The sequence below is a fragment of the Alosa sapidissima genome, chromosome 5, assembly GCF_018492685.1.
Source record: "Alosa sapidissima isolate fAloSap1 chromosome 5, fAloSap1.pri, whole genome shotgun sequence".
NCBI classification, from domain to species: Eukaryota; Metazoa; Chordata; class Actinopteri; order Clupeiformes; family Clupeidae; genus Alosa; species Alosa sapidissima.
Genome location: NC_055961.1, coordinates 21331111 through 21346665, shown reverse-complemented (window position 1 = coordinate 21346665; position 15555 = coordinate 21331111). Strand labels below are relative to the sequence as shown.

General features: G+C 42.9%; 1 protein-coding gene across 4 annotated transcripts in view; it reads left to right on the top strand.

Annotated features, from left to right (window-relative positions):
* The first annotated feature begins 6264 nt into the window (after positions 1-6264).
* jade2 (jade family PHD finger 2) overlaps positions 6265-15555 on the top strand; it is a 75723-nt gene continuing 66432 nt past the window's right edge. For 2 of the 4 annotated variants that reach the window (XM_042091609.1, XM_042091613.1), the window contains exon 1: positions 6265-6594. The gene's annotated coding sequence lies outside the window, so the exon portion shown is untranslated. Of the gene's footprint in view, positions 7544-8139; positions 8638-15555 lie in introns of those variants that run through there. The other 2 variants (XM_042091611.1, XM_042091612.1) reach the window with 2 other exon arrangements.

Here is a 15555-nt window from a genome sequence, read left to right as displayed (position 1 = left end):
TCTTAATGTATCATGGTTGGCAAACAACGAATGGTGCATTACCGCCACCTGCTGAAATGGAGTGGAATAAGTATGTCACTATTTTCCTACTGACAGCTTTATTCACTCATGATTCAATATGGTAACATATACTACACTTACCATCAAGTCAACATTGCAACTTGCAAAGTCTACCTGTACCCAAATACACAAATATACACTAAATAGATGCACTCCCCCTCCCCTCCCCTCCCCCCCTCCACCATCACTGCAGATCAGGCTATCGCACCTCTCCCCCACATGGTGACCACGAGCAATGCGGCAACAATGGCCTCAGCCAACGGCCATCAGTCTCTAGCCAAACGACAACCCTCTCAGAAGCACCCCTCCTCCTCCTCCCCCTCCACTCCCCTCATCCCCCCATCATTACAGCTTCCGAAGTAAGTTATCTTTTAAAAAAACTTCATCCTCGTAAGCCAGCCGGGCCTGACAGACTGTGTCCAAGGCTACTCAAGGCCTGTGCTGCTGAACTGGGGGAGCCACTGAAGCACATCTTCAACTGGAGTCTACGTCTCGGACAAGTTCCAACACTGTGGAAGACATCATGTCTCACCCCCGTCCCTAAGAAGCCACGCCCCAGTGGGTCTGTAGTGGGAGCTGAACTGGAGTGCATCACTTCAATATCTGACAAAAAGACCCTGAACAAACTGATCAACATCTTGGACAATGAATGCCATCCACTCTACAGCACTATTAAAAAGCAAAAGAGCTTGATCAGCTGGAGACTCACGCTCACTGCCATGCACAACTGAAAGGCTGAGGAAGTCATTTGTCCCCAGGGCCATTGAACTGTTTAATGCTTCACTAACAGGGCAGCTGTGGCCTACTGGTTAGCACTTCGGACCTGTAACCGGAGGGTTGCCGGTTCAAACCCCAACCAGTAGGCACGGCTGAAGTGCCCTTGAGCAAGGCACCTAATCCCTCACTGCTCCCCGAGCGCCGCTGTTGATGCAGGCAGCTCACTGCGCCGGGATTAGTGTGTGCTTCGCCTCACTGTGTGCACACTGTGTGCTGTGTGTGTTTCACTAATTCACGGATTGGGATAAATGCAGAGACCAAATTTCCCTCACAGGATCAAAAGAGTATATATACTTATACTTATACTTAAAGGGAAGAGGAGAGATAGACTTCTCTGCTTAGTCTGTCTGCCTCTCCACCCTCTCCATGTTTGAGTACTGACTGCCCACTACTGCTTTACTACTGTTTTACTAATGTCCACAGCCTAATGTTTTTACTACTGTTTTCCTGCTACACTGTTTTTCATGCTATATTAGCACACATGATCAATGGCTTCTGCTACAATACTGAATGGCTGTAACCCTATTACCTCAACCTGTTCTTGCACTGACATATTTTTTTATAGTTTTTTATAGGGCTGTCAAAATAACTGATTAATTTCGATTAATTAATTTGAGAAAAAATAACTGATTAAAAAAATTAGTGCAGATTAATCGATTCCGTATGACCTTTGACCCCGAGCCGTTCTAGTCAGTAAAAATTAGACTGTAAAATGAAGGAGAGAAGAAAACGTGCTGCCTGAATCATTGATTGGAACATTTACTTTTAAAAAATGGCCTGAAAATGTCTGCAGCAAGGAATTTGCATATCATTGGAGTTCATCAACTCTATAGTCACACATCAATGCAAAGAAATAAGTGTTGACATTGAGGGGAGTGTTTATTCATTTTCATTGTGTCCCCTAGGTTATATCTATGGCCTGAAATGCCTTGTATGTGGAAAAAAAAACTTCTTCCCGAAGCACATTTGAATTTATTTCCTCAGCATTAGGTCATATCATAGATTATTATGGCAATTACTTGAACAGTGAAAATAATAATAAAAGATTTTTTTAACTTTAATGTCACTAATGTTGATTATTCAATGATTCATTTGAAATTAAATATTTAAAATACTTTCACAGCAAAAATTATATATGCGATTAATTTAGATTAATCACAGAGTATGTAATTAATTAGATTATTTTTTTTAATCGATTGACAGCCCTAGTTTTTTATATTACCTTCTCTACATTATACCTTACTCTCCTATTTGTCCATATTATTTATGATGGACTCTAGACCTTAATATTGCACTGTTGGACTAATGTTGGACTACTTTTTGCACCTTCACCATGACACTCACTCTCTTGAGCACCTCACCATGCACACAGAACTACAGGCCCTGTCACTACAAGCGTCTCATGCTTGATCACCCTCAAGCACACTGGATTTTTTACATTTAATTTATATAGTATATTTAGTATTTAGTTTTTCTTATCTCCTACTGTCTTATTGTACAGTGGAGTTTGGTTATATGTTTATACTTATATTTACCATTTCTGCTGTAAGTGCATGTTGTGTGTGATGTCTGTATGCTACTAAGACCCCCTGAATTTCCCCTTGGGGATCAATAAAGTATCTATCTATCTATCTATCTATCTATCTATCTATCTATACAAACTCTGTTGTGTACTCTTGCACTCTCTCTCTCTCTTTTATTAGAAAAAAAAAGAAGAAATCACTTGTAGCCTACATATTGCGATCAAGCTCAAAATTGAGCTCAAATGCGTTCTGTTTCCACTGATCATCCTTGAGATTTGTACTTAATTGGAGTCCAACTGTGGTAAATTCAGCTGATTGGGCATGATTTGGAAAGGCACACACCTGTCTATAAGGTCCCATAGTTATCAGTGCATGTCAGACCACAAAACAAGCATGAATTCGAAGGAATTGTCTCGAGGCACAGATCTGGGAAAGGGTACAGAAAATGTTCTGCTGCTTTAAAGGTCCCAATGAGTACAGTGGCCTCCATCATCCGAAACTGGAAGAAGTTTGGAACTAACTTGGACTAACAGTTGGATCTAAACTGAGCGATCGGGGGAGAAGGGTTTTAGGTGACCAATAACCCGATGGTCACTCTGACAGAGCTCCTCTGTGGAGAGAGAACCTTCCAGAAGGATGACCATCGCTGCAGCACTCCACCAATCAGGCCTGTATACATATATGGTGGTGGCCAGACGGACGCCACTCCTTAGTAAAAGGCACTGAATATGAGAAACAAAATTCTCTGGTCTGATGAGACAAAGATTGAACTCTTTGGCGTGAATGCCAAGCGTTATGTTTAGAGGACACCTGGCACCGCTCATCACCTGGCCAATACTATCCCTACAGTGAAGTATGGTGGTGGCAGCATCATGCTGTGGTGTGGCATGTGTGCTCAGGATTGAGGAAAAGATGAATGCAGTACAGAGACATCCTGGAAGAAAACCTGCTCCAGAGCGCTCTTGACCTTAGACTGGGGGGGGGGTGACGCTTCATCTTTCAACAGGACAACGACCCTAAGTGGCTTCAGGACAACCAGAGTGGCCCAGCCAGAGCCCAGACTTGAATCCCGGAATAACGCTGTTACATAACGACATGTGGAAAAAGAGAAGCGCTGTGAATACTTGCACTGTATCTCACCTCAGAGGACACACACTCACACTAATGACTTTGGTGTTGATATAGCTATGAGTATGAGTGAAGACATTTTCAGCCTCTGCCAGTAAAACTCATTTTTGCCAGTTTGAGATATGGGGGTTGCGACCCGGCTTAAAAAAATAAAAAACGGCCTGACCAGCTTAAGGTGGTTTGCTGGGTGACCAGCTTGGTTGAACAACTGAAGTTTTCACAAGAGTTTTGGTGGTCTAGCTGGTTTACCCAGCTTATGATGGTAATCTGTTTTTTTTTGTCTTACATTCCTGGTTTAACTGGCCATGCCAGCTTATGTTGGCCAATCTAGCAAACCAGCATGACCATCTTACACCAACAATGTCAAGCTTGGCAGGCTGGTCACCAGCATGAGCATCATGACCAGCTTCCTCAGATGGTCATGCCAGCATGTCCACCTGTTGGCCCAACCCGCTACACTAGCCAAGACCAGCAAGAGCTGGAAGAAAACCTGCAAGGACCAGTTAAAACCACCAGCATAAGCTGGTTTCTAGCTGGGGTTTTTTTCAGCTGGGGAGGCATGGCCAACGTTTTTTTCGCCAGACAATAAAAGTTTAGGACCAACTGGCTTACAGACTCTCTCTCTCTCTTCCAGGCACAAGTTTTAAAAATGTTGAATTAGCTTCTGCCTGTGGTATCTACATGATTCAATGGCATGTGCTATTACACGGTTTCATGAGTGTCACATCTTAGCCTACACTTACCATCAAGTCAACATGTTTATTTTTTAAAACAATTAGGCCTATTAGGCTACTATTTTTTTAAACTGTTAAGCTCAAACTAGTATGAGTATCTGAGGATCCCAAACAAAAGCAAAACTGATACAGAGGATACAAGGATACAAGGAAGTTTATTGTCACATGCATATAGTTACTGGAAGTAAGAAATGCAGTGAAATTATGTCTGGTGTCAGCCTATTTGTGCAAAGTGTGTGGGGGGGGGGGGGGGGGGGGAGCAAGGGGACCCAAGAGCAACAGGGGCAAGGAAAAACTCCCTTACCAAGGAAGAAACCTTGGGCAGATCCACGGCTCAAGGGGCTAACCCAACTGCCAGGGGTCTTGGTGTGTGTGTTGGGGGGATGACAGGGGAGATGGGATAGTGTGCTGTGTATGTGGGGAGAGGGCAGTGTGCAATATGTGTGTTGGAGAAGCTTCCCCATGAGACAATGTGCTGTGTATTGGGGGGGGGGGGGGGGAGGGGGGCAGTGTACTGCAAGTATGGTGAAGGGACTTACTATTGCAAGCAGAGTACTGTATGTATGATGTATGTGAGTGATGAAGATGTGTGTGTGGGCGGGAGGGGAGTGTAGCAGTGACTGTGTGTGTGTGTGTGTAGTGTGCGTGTGGGTAGGTGGGGGCAGTGTGCTGTAAGTATGTAGAGGATGTGTGTTGGAGAAGATCCTGAAGACAATGTGCTGTGTATGTAGGGAGGGGGGGGGCGGGGCAGTGTGCAGCAAGTAGAGGAGGCTTACTGTAGCAAGCAGTGTGCTGTATGTATGTGAGGTGATGACAGTGATGATGTAAGAGTGTGTGTTTTTTGTGTGTGTGTTGGGGATGGGGTGGGGTGGGGGTGGCAGAAAGGCTAGGCAATCAAGGACATGGGTAAATGGAGGAGAAATCAAAAATAATAAATAAAAAGTTCTATGGAGATGTGCAAAAGTTGGAGAAGTACAGAGAATGTCTAATAAGATACCAAATTTCCGCGTACTATTTTCTTATTTGGACAATATCTTGTTTAGACTAACAGAGCCCGTCTATCTATTTTGCAACTGACTGAGGATGAACCATAGACTGTATAATATGCGAACACACGTTTCAGCGCATGCGTGCCCTGATGTTCTTACACATTGCATTTCCAGACAGTGCCACACGGCGGCCAAGCGTATACATTGCAAACAAACGGAAATAACACTTTAACTAGTCAACAGAGGGCGATGTGAACCCATTGTATAAGACCTTTAGGGTCCTGACATACAAAGTCTACCTGCACTGCATATACACAAATATACCCACTCTAGTGCACTTTACACCACACACACGCCCCCCCCCCCCCACCCCCTCTCTCTCTCACACACACACACTCATACACACATTACTCATGTACATTTAGTCCAATCGTGCTTGCAATTGTTTGCTTTTCAAGAGAACCTGATACTTTATCATTTATCTCACCTCAGAGGTCACACACACACACGCACACACTATTCCCAGGCACAGATATGGAGGTTATTAGGGAAGGGGGACGCAGCTGCATTAATTGTTTTAATTATGTGCCCCATTGCTGTGTGAATAACATTACAAATGAGTGTCAAAGTGCTCCTCTTTATCTTACATTTCATCGATGTAGTTTTTTTTAATTTTTTTAAATAAATGTGTTTTTGTCATAAATGTAAATTAATGATACAAAAATGCAACATACAAATATGCGACCTATTGATATTAATATGGCGATGTTACCATGCATTTAAGCTTTTCATAACTGTGTCAGTGGCCATTGTACCATAAATCCTGTTTATTATATATATATATATATATATATATATATATATATATATATATATATATATATATACACACATATAAATAATAAATATTGGTCTTCAGTATAAGTGCTAGCTCCTCGTCATCTCTTCCTACAGCAAATATTGAGTTTTCTAAGAATGTACTGTACTAAAGAAATGATGCAGTTGCTGTTAGATTTAATGGTGTTAGTAGACAAAATGAACTGCGCACCTGAACCTACCTTAACACGACTGTAAGAGGAAGAGCATATTACTTAACGATAGGAGTGTTAAAGTAACGCAACGTCAGTAGTCTCATACAGGAACTAAAGATGCATGGGTTTGATTAGAAAGTTCGGGTGGGTCAGATCAGTACGTTATTTCGAATGCAATCTATCTCTGCAACTTCTTTTAGCAAAAATACAGAATTGTTTTGCTGATACCCGCTCCCATCGTCCTCCATGTAAAATGGACGGTTATACTATCACGAACCGCCCCATTTACTGATTCGACAAGCCGTTGACGTTATCTTAATGGTTGCTATCACTCTTTGAAGAAACTTGACAGGTACGTAAAGTTGGTATTGTTTTCGCTCTAGCTTGTGCATGGTTAGAAATGTAGAGGGTAGCCTATTTGTTGTATAGTTGTTTGTAACGGTGAATTCTAAGTACGTCATTAATATGGCGCCAAAAGAGTTTTAAGTATGAGCTTATTTTGTTGTAAGGTTGCAAGACTCCTTGTGTATGCCTGTAACGTTAACGTTACTGTGCAATCGCATACGAAGGAGAGCACGAATGAGGTAGCTAGAGGAAGAAACCACGAAGTCGAAATGTTTTAAGCAGAACGTCTCGAAACTACGTTAGCCAGTTAGCCTCTGGTTTATTCAGTTATTGAAAAATATCGTCCTGGATACACTTTCAAATAATCTGAGAGAGGCAGAGTCATGTGATTTGCATTAACATTACCTGATGGATACAAGACTAAACCTGATACCATCGAAATGCGACATGGTTTTGCAGTTTGAATTAGTTAGCTTACCACGCTAGCCTGCTTAACACTAATATACAAGCTACAGATACAATCGAGGTTGCTGGTTCTTTCGATTTAATAACATTAGCTTGCTAATTTGGATTACGCGTGATACCCCGAGAAAGTCAGGCAACTGTAATATTATTTAAACGAAGGCTGCGTAACCGTTCGTCGCAGTCTTCAGAGAAAATTTGTTGAGTCGTGGATAGATCCTCCAGCTGAACAAGACTGGCGTAAGGACTTTAATTTTCATTCTTTGGAGAGCATCTTGACTACGTGCTGTCACAGCAGCAGTTGGACTCTAACTAACGTTTGCACCAACGTAGAAAGTCAGTATTGGCTAACCAGCTAGCTGTCTAGCAGCACTGGTATTTCACTAGTGACTTATCATTGAAGCTACATGTGTGTAGCTTCAAATGGTATCCTAATATCCCGACATCGTCCAAGACGGAGGACGTTATACTTTCTACAGTAAACTGGAACCAAGGTAAAGATGTGTGTTGCTACTGTTGGTCACTCACAAGTTATGTAATGCTATCCTGAGCTTGCTAATGTTGGTTGTAGCGGGGAGGTTGCACGCACTTGTCTTACAGACCAGCGGTAACGTTAGCTTATGTTCATAGATGATGCATGTAGGTCAGATGACAGTATTAAACGGAGGACCAAAAATGTTTGAGAGACAGTTAACTTTTATCCAGAACGATTCCGAAAGTACCTAGCCAATGATGATTTGTGTGTCTATATTCGGCGTTTTTATTAATCCGTAGATTGTATGAAGTAATGGAAGCAGGGGAAGAACAAACATAGTGCCACTTTAAATCAGAAACAGCTGTATTAATGTAAATAATTCCCCACGAGCACGCACATGTCAAGGTTTTAACCAACTTAACAAGGCTCATGCAAGCGTATCCTGCTTGTCGCGAGGAACCTCAACCTAGTCAAAGCAGGACTGTGCGGTTTTCGGAGTTGGCTGTCTCTCGCTTCCTTTTCAGAGCAGCTGGGTTAGTAGTATCAACGGAATTGGGCGATTTTTGGATTGGTTTGTGTTTAGCCGCTTCGCTGTTGAACATATGGTGGTCAGGAGAAATCCTGTTCGCATTTTTAGGTGGGTTGTTGGCTGGGTAAGTTGCAGTCGCTAGCTCCATCTCATGGCATTAACATTAAGCTACAATCGAGTAAGCAGACCTAAAATGTAAGGAAACGGTCTTATAGGCATGTCATATTTGTCTTTAAAATGAAGTCTAGGTTCAGGATAAGGTTGCATGTTATTTCGAATCCCGCAGCTTTTCATCTGCCGTTACCGTCTTGGGCTGTCTGTAGGGGGAGTGGCTGTTGTTTACCTTCAGAAAAGTCTGCTCTGCCCTCCGCGAAGGAGGCGGGGCGGGACACCATCTGGGATGCGCATGACGAGAGTATCTGCATCCTCTTTCCCAATTTTAGTGGTGACTAGGATAGTTTCGGTAATAAGTAGTACATATACGTTTTTTTTTCTTTAACTCGACACACGGAATTTCACCTTAAATACAGAATTGTATTGGAAGAAAGAACGACACTGGTGAATAGAAGTCGGACTTCTTCAAGGTATTAAGCCACTATCAAAGTTGACTGCAAAAAGGTATATCTCGCAGTAATCCTCTTATCTATGTATTTTTAATCGGATTTGCACAGAGGCATACTGATGGCATATTATTACTCGAAAATTCATCTACAATCTTTAATATTCTGATGCTCAATGATCAGTCTAATGGAATGGATGGTATCCTCCAGTCAATTACTTTAGAATCATCTCAGGGCCTGTTATATTCCCTGTAGTGACAGCCTTACTTCCAGCTCCCGCTGGTCTTGTAACAGGAGATGACTCACTGTGAGGGGGGCATAAGCACCTTCTTCCTACATAGCCATCGTATTACGCCATCTCGAAAACCTTTACTGTCCTCAGCATTTCTTGCCAATTATTGTTATCTCTCTCTCTCTATGTGTTTATGAAGGTGTTTGAGATCAATCTTTGATTTCATCTTTCAACATTTGCAGAGAAAGAGAGAAGGAAAGAGAGAGACACGGACCTGGTTATGTGTGTTATGTGTTCATGCAGAAACAGCATGTGAGCCCGTGTGCTAGCAGGGAGTCTCCCTTGATTGGCTGAGAAGTAGATCTCAAGCTCACATGGGCAGTAGTGTCCTATTAGCAACCTTACCATTGGGGGGTGTGTCATCCATGAATGAACTGCAGCAACCTATCAGCTATCAGTGCCTTGTCACTCTGATGTGAAGTACACACACATGCACGCACACACACACACACTCACATAAATACACATACACATACACATACACATGCCACATACACACAGACATGGCCCATAACCTTTCATAGCACAAGTCAGTTTATTTGTGTCAAAGAATAAAGGGAGGAGCAGAGGGTGGAAGTGTGTGGGTGTGTGTGCGTGTGCGTGTGCATATGACATACATGTAGAGTATTCTAGAAGTGGCATTAATGTTCATCAAATTCAGCTTGTCTGCTTCAATGAGTCATGGAATCATGTTGTTCAGTTGGCTTTAGGTAACATTGCTACAAGCAAACAGAGATGAATTGTCTGTGACCAAGGGTGAGGAATCACTGAATGTTATTAACAGATAATAACAGGAAAAAGTCATTCAGTAGTGGCACTTCCTTTCTCTACACTTAAAAAGGTGAAGAAATCCTGTAGAGAAAGACAATTTGTTTTTATTATTATAATTAAACTGATAAGCCTTTGATTGCTTTACAGAAGAGCAACCGTATGATTGATATATTTGGTAAATATGTTCAGTTTCATTGACTGTTTGAAAATGATACATTACTCTTTCATTATAGGAATTGAATGGGAGATAAGATGTTTCCAGGGCCAGTAGCTATGCCAGAGCCCTAGCTCATAGCATTTAGCACTATGGTAATCTAAAAAGGCCCTTTCTTTGCACTGTGTGCCCTTGCCATATCACATTTGCTATTTGTTTGTCTATGAAGATGACTATGAAAATGAAGGTTTTGTTTAATCAACATGTGTGTGGTTACAGATGCCAAAGTTGCACCTCTCAGGTTGGGCATAGGCAGGGCTTAAAGTGTTCAGGCACTGTGCCTGAATTCAGGCATGGGCTGGGTTGTTTTAGAATTGAAAATGGGCAGTATGGCTACAGGCCTATATGACATCTTGATAACTTCAGCCACAGACCTTTTCTTTGCTTTAAGCCCTGCGTTGTATTTGCTGGAGTGAAACGCATTCATGATTATGATAAACTGACTGAATATTGAGCCTATTCATTGACACATCTGGTGACCTTATGTTGAGGGGTTGAGTGTTTGTATCATCATCAGTAGTGATTAAAGTAGTAGTAGTAGTATGTTTAGTTGTCATTAGGGTACCTGCTCTTCCGATATCTATTTATATTTCATTGACCTTCTGTTGAGACATGATGCCCTCTGATCTGTGACTTGAGTTTAAAAACCTCCCTAAAAGAAACGAAGGCATACAGCTTTGGATGAGTCTGTGGTAGATGAATCGGTGTGGTGTCTGGTGCTGGCCAAGCAGTGGGCACTCTGCTCTCTCCCACATTCATCACAGAGGCCAATGAACTTCAGAGGGGAGCGCATGTGTATTAATCTCCACCTTGCCTCCCCTCCCAGCTCTTTTTCTCTCTCTCTCTCTCTCTCTCTCTCTCTTGCTTTCTCTCTCTCTCTTGCTTTCTCTCTCTCTCTCTCTCCTTCTCTCACTCCTGCCTCCCCCCCTTTTTGGCAGTCGGTCAAAACGGCTCAGTCTTGCAGGGGAAAGCTGGCAACCATTTGGCAGACCTGATGGCTCGTTATGGCAGCCTGAGGATTAGGGGGGAAAATATAATTTGCAGATTGTTCACCAGTTCATTTGTCCATTTCAGAAGCCCAAAAGCTAGATATGTAGTAAATTGTGTGACCTCCATAAACTGTAGGTTTTTTTTAGCAGTTGGTGCTAACTGGTGCTAAATTATTAGTTATTCGTTTGCCTGCCTGGTCCCCCTGTAGCTGCTCTTGAGTGGTGAGGTCATCTGTGTGGAGGTGGTGCTTGTGCATACTGTTGCCACGGCAATGCAGCTCCCTCACCTGCAAGTGCTGTGTCATCATTCACTGTGTTGTGAGCTCTAAAGAGATGCAGGGCACTCTTTGCGGAGGTGGGTAGCTGTGTGTGTTTGGGGGGGGGGGGGGGGGGGGGGGGCAGCCAGAAATGGCTTATAATGCCAGCTCACAGTATTTGCTTTCTGGTAGAGCAAAGCTTGGCAAGGCTCATTGATTCTGACTTGCAGTTAGCCTTCAATGAAGTTTGGAATGATTATAGTGTTACATATTATCCTTTTGTGATTCACATTCACATTTTGCAATATTTAATTTTAAAGATTACTACTAAGATTTTAATATATGTATATGTATATTAGTATAGCAATTGATGGTTATTGGGTTACTACTATGTGTGTAGCCCAGCCAGCTGTCCCTGCGCTGCCCTTGCCCTTTTCTGTAGTAGATGTTCAAGAGAGCCATGATCTACCCCCTCCTGGGAGATGCGATTGAAAATGTGTTAAAAACGGATGTGTCTCACCCTCTGTGACATACTCTGTGACAAGCACACAGACAGACACACATCACACATGCGCGCGCACACACACACACACACACAGACACACAGACCTTGTTCTGCATCTCTCTCTACCCTCCCTGTGCTCCTGTTTTTCCCTTGCTTCCTCACTCACATCCTAAAATAGCAGGCTCTGTGTTCCTGTGGACCAGAGGGAAAGGCTCAACGCCTCTCCCACAGGTTCTGCAGTGATGCTGCTTGTGTGTGTGTGTGTGTGTGTGTGTATGTATGTGTGTGTGTATACTCCAGGCAGTGGAAGTTTATACCATACACAAGGCTAAAACAGGCAGAAACTAGGCTATTTCATGTCTACTTCTCGACTCTGTCCCAGTGTAACCTGAGCTGAGATGTAGCAGTGGCAGTGTTTGCTTACAACCTGCCTGATGCCTGATGCCTTTAAGTCCTGGTCTTAGCCTAGTTAAGCCTGTTCCTGGCATTGCCAGTCGTTTGATGGTACCCTTTATAAGGGAAAATAAAGCTTTATAAGGGAAACTGAGCCGGGCACAAACAGGCTGTTTCATTAGCAGGACAGGCTAGCATGGGGAATAAATGAATGTTTTTGCCCCAGAGCAGCCCCATTTCCTTATCCTAATACCACTGGTTGACATTTAAGGGGAGGTGTGTGTTGCAGATGAGAAAAGTGTGAAATCTTGAGTGTGAAAGTCCTATTGCCGTGATGTTGCTTGCCACTCTTATACAGTTGTATGGTTTAAAAATCTTTCGTCAAAGTTTTTCTGTGAGAATTTAGAGCTGAAGTAGTTTGTCGTCATCCTGCCGCAGAGACGACTGCACTCTCCGTAGTCTGCAGGCTCCCCTTTCTTTTCTTTGGCATAGTGGTATTCGAAATGGACAAAACCCTCAATTATGTTTCAGGCAATTGAATCAGCGCGTTTAAGCAACTGGCATGGATAGCGCTGTCTTGAACTCCCTCTGATATCAGTCATTCTTGACTGTTCTTATCATGTAAAACAGCCCCTTAACTCATTGATCGGCAGTCCAGGAAATCTCTGCTTGACGTGTAATTTGTGGTCCTCTGGAGAGATTTGCAGAGTTTGCATACAGTCTGTGTCGTGCTTAAGTCCCAGTGTTAGCCCAGGTAAGCCTGCCCCTGTCTGAACCTGTTTGTTGAGAAAAAGGCAAGGTTTGAGAATCCTCCTTATACAGAATGAAAAAAAATACATATTTTATTTCTTTTAAAGGTACACTATGCAGATTTAGGTATTTTTGGCGACTGTAGAGCTCCCTCTAGAGTTGCAATGTATATGTTACTCTGCTATTGTAAATAGCAAACTTCAAATCTCCAAAGAGCTGTATTTACTGACAAGGTAATGTTTCATGATTCTCGCGAGATTTGGCCGGCCGCCGCTCTTGGAAGTTGCATGGTTGGGTTTCTCGGTAGGGACTCGCTACGTCTATGCTGTATAGCTATGGTAGGTTCGCCTATTACAAGTTCGTTTATCATCAAATTTTCTTCGTAAAGGTGAAAATCTTGCATAGTGTCCCTTTTAAATTGGTTTTATTTGGGCTTCTCTGTGACGCCAGTCCTCTAGTGATTGTGCTGATGATGAGGAGAGCTTGAGAGTCCTGATCCACTAGCACTACACTACATTTTGTTGTCGCATTCCACGTCAAACGACTTTAACGCACCCGCAAAGCATTCCGGGAAGGCAGCGCTGCATTTGAAGGGCCGATGCCCATCTTTATGCAAATGAATCCATTGAACGCCACGCAACTATCAAATGAAAGCACGAGGTTGTAGGTCCTTTGTTCTACCACAACGGTGCCTGTGAAACTTTGGTTCCGCTTACAAGACATATTAATGTTTTAATGATCTCTTCCATGAGGCAGCAGTGGCCTGCTTCAGACACACCAAATGAAGGCCACATGAGATTTGGTATCAGAGGCCCGTTGCACAAAAGTAGGATCAAGTCATCCAGGATAAGTGACTGAGCTGAGCTCAATGAATCCAAAACAAGAGCATCCAGGCTTAATTGGTTGCACAAAGACCAAGCCAGGATGAGCAGACACGGATTCATCAAGCCAGGAGAAAACAATCCTGGATAAGTGCGCGCTCACGGCTCCCTCAAATAGACCCCGCCACCGGTCACAGATTCACTTATCACCATGGCAAGTAGAGCGGCTTCATGGCTTCTTCTACGGTGTAAAGTAGGTAGCCATAGCCTTTTTACAACAGCAACAGTTCTCTTTAGGAGAATATTGCAACTAGTGTCGCGACCACCACGCGCGAGTATAAATGGTTACGGCGCTTCCGTGACGTCACATTGTCGCACAATGGCGAGTATGTAAAAGACATAATTAAAAAGAAAGGCAACACCGTTTTTATTCCATCATTTTATATATATATAGCTTTATAGTCTATGTGAAACTGTAAATGATCTAATGATTGCAACATCATCTAAAAATCATCATTTATCCAAAATCATTGAAATTAATGATCACAAACGTTTAAATAAAGACAGTGGGTCTAGTTATATGTGATAACAATGTGTAGTGGGCAGTGGGTTTCCGTTTGTGTTGACTGCTGACTGAGATAAGGGATGAGATTAAATAGATCCTGGAACTTAGCCTGGTCTGGAGCAGTCTAGCTCCACAGAATAAATCTCCATGGTAACTTATACCATAACATATCCTACTGCCCCCTGTCCCGCTTTTGTGTAACCGGATCACAGATAAATTGAGCCAGGATGACCAAGATATCCCGGCTTAATCCCTTATCCTAGTTTTGTGCAACGGGCCCCAGGTTCTTGTGATCTGAACCATTGGATTGTATGTAGAGAGTTGTGAAAAGTATGATGGTGGCTATGGCTGTGTGGTCTTGTCTGCTACTGTAGTGGCAGGAAGAAAGGCTGCTCAGCCTGTCCTCAAATAAACTCTTGAAATGTTTTTCTCAGAATGTGCAGAAAGCTCTGCCTCAGAACAGTCGGTTTCCGCTTTGTGGTTTGTTTATCATTGAGGCTGAGAATAGTGCTTACTCTGTAAGTAAATTAATTAAACTGAACATTGAACAAGTCTGGACAATTAAAATTCTGCAGTAAAGAGATAATTGCTCTATTTGAAGTTTGAGAAAACAGCAATAGAAGTTAAATAATGCAATGAATCCCCTGACCCTTTCACACCTGTCTCAGCAGGCAAGCAGTCTGCAAACCGTGAAGTTGTGGACAGTAAGACTATTGCATAAGTAGTGCACTGCACTAGCGCAATGTAGGAGATTTCAGCTCTAACTGGTGGCACTTACACGGGATTGGGTGACATACAGCTCAACAAGTGATTTAGGAATGATGACAAGGGATTATAACACAGCATCACACAAAATTAATGCCTGCTCACACACAGTTCATGATGTAACCAGACTCTGCAACGGTTTTCTTTCTTTCTCTCTCTCTTCTCTCCCTCTTTCTTTCTCTCTCTCTTCTCTCCCTCTCTCTTTCTCTCGCTCTCTCTCTCTCTCAGTGTCTGAGTTGTGCCAAGTTTTCCATGGGAAAGTTGATAATGGACTATCCGTTAAATAAGACTAAATGGGGAGCCAGATGCCAGGCGTGCTGCTGGCAGCCCTGTGTCTTTTAAGAGCAGAGAAGGTTACAGAGCAATTAACATGCACACAGTCTAGTACACCTGCTCTGTCAAGACTGGCAGTGGAGTGTGCTCTAGGGTCCTGGGCTGGCTGTCCGCTAAAGTGTAAACCCTCTTCACTGCGCAGTCCAGGGTTCCCACAGGGTCATGGAATTTCTGGAATATCATGGAATTTTGGAATGTCTATTCCAGACATGGAAAGTCAGGAAATTCTATAATTTTCTAAGGCAAAGTCATGGAATTACAGGGAATTTTGTTGTAGCAGTTTAAAA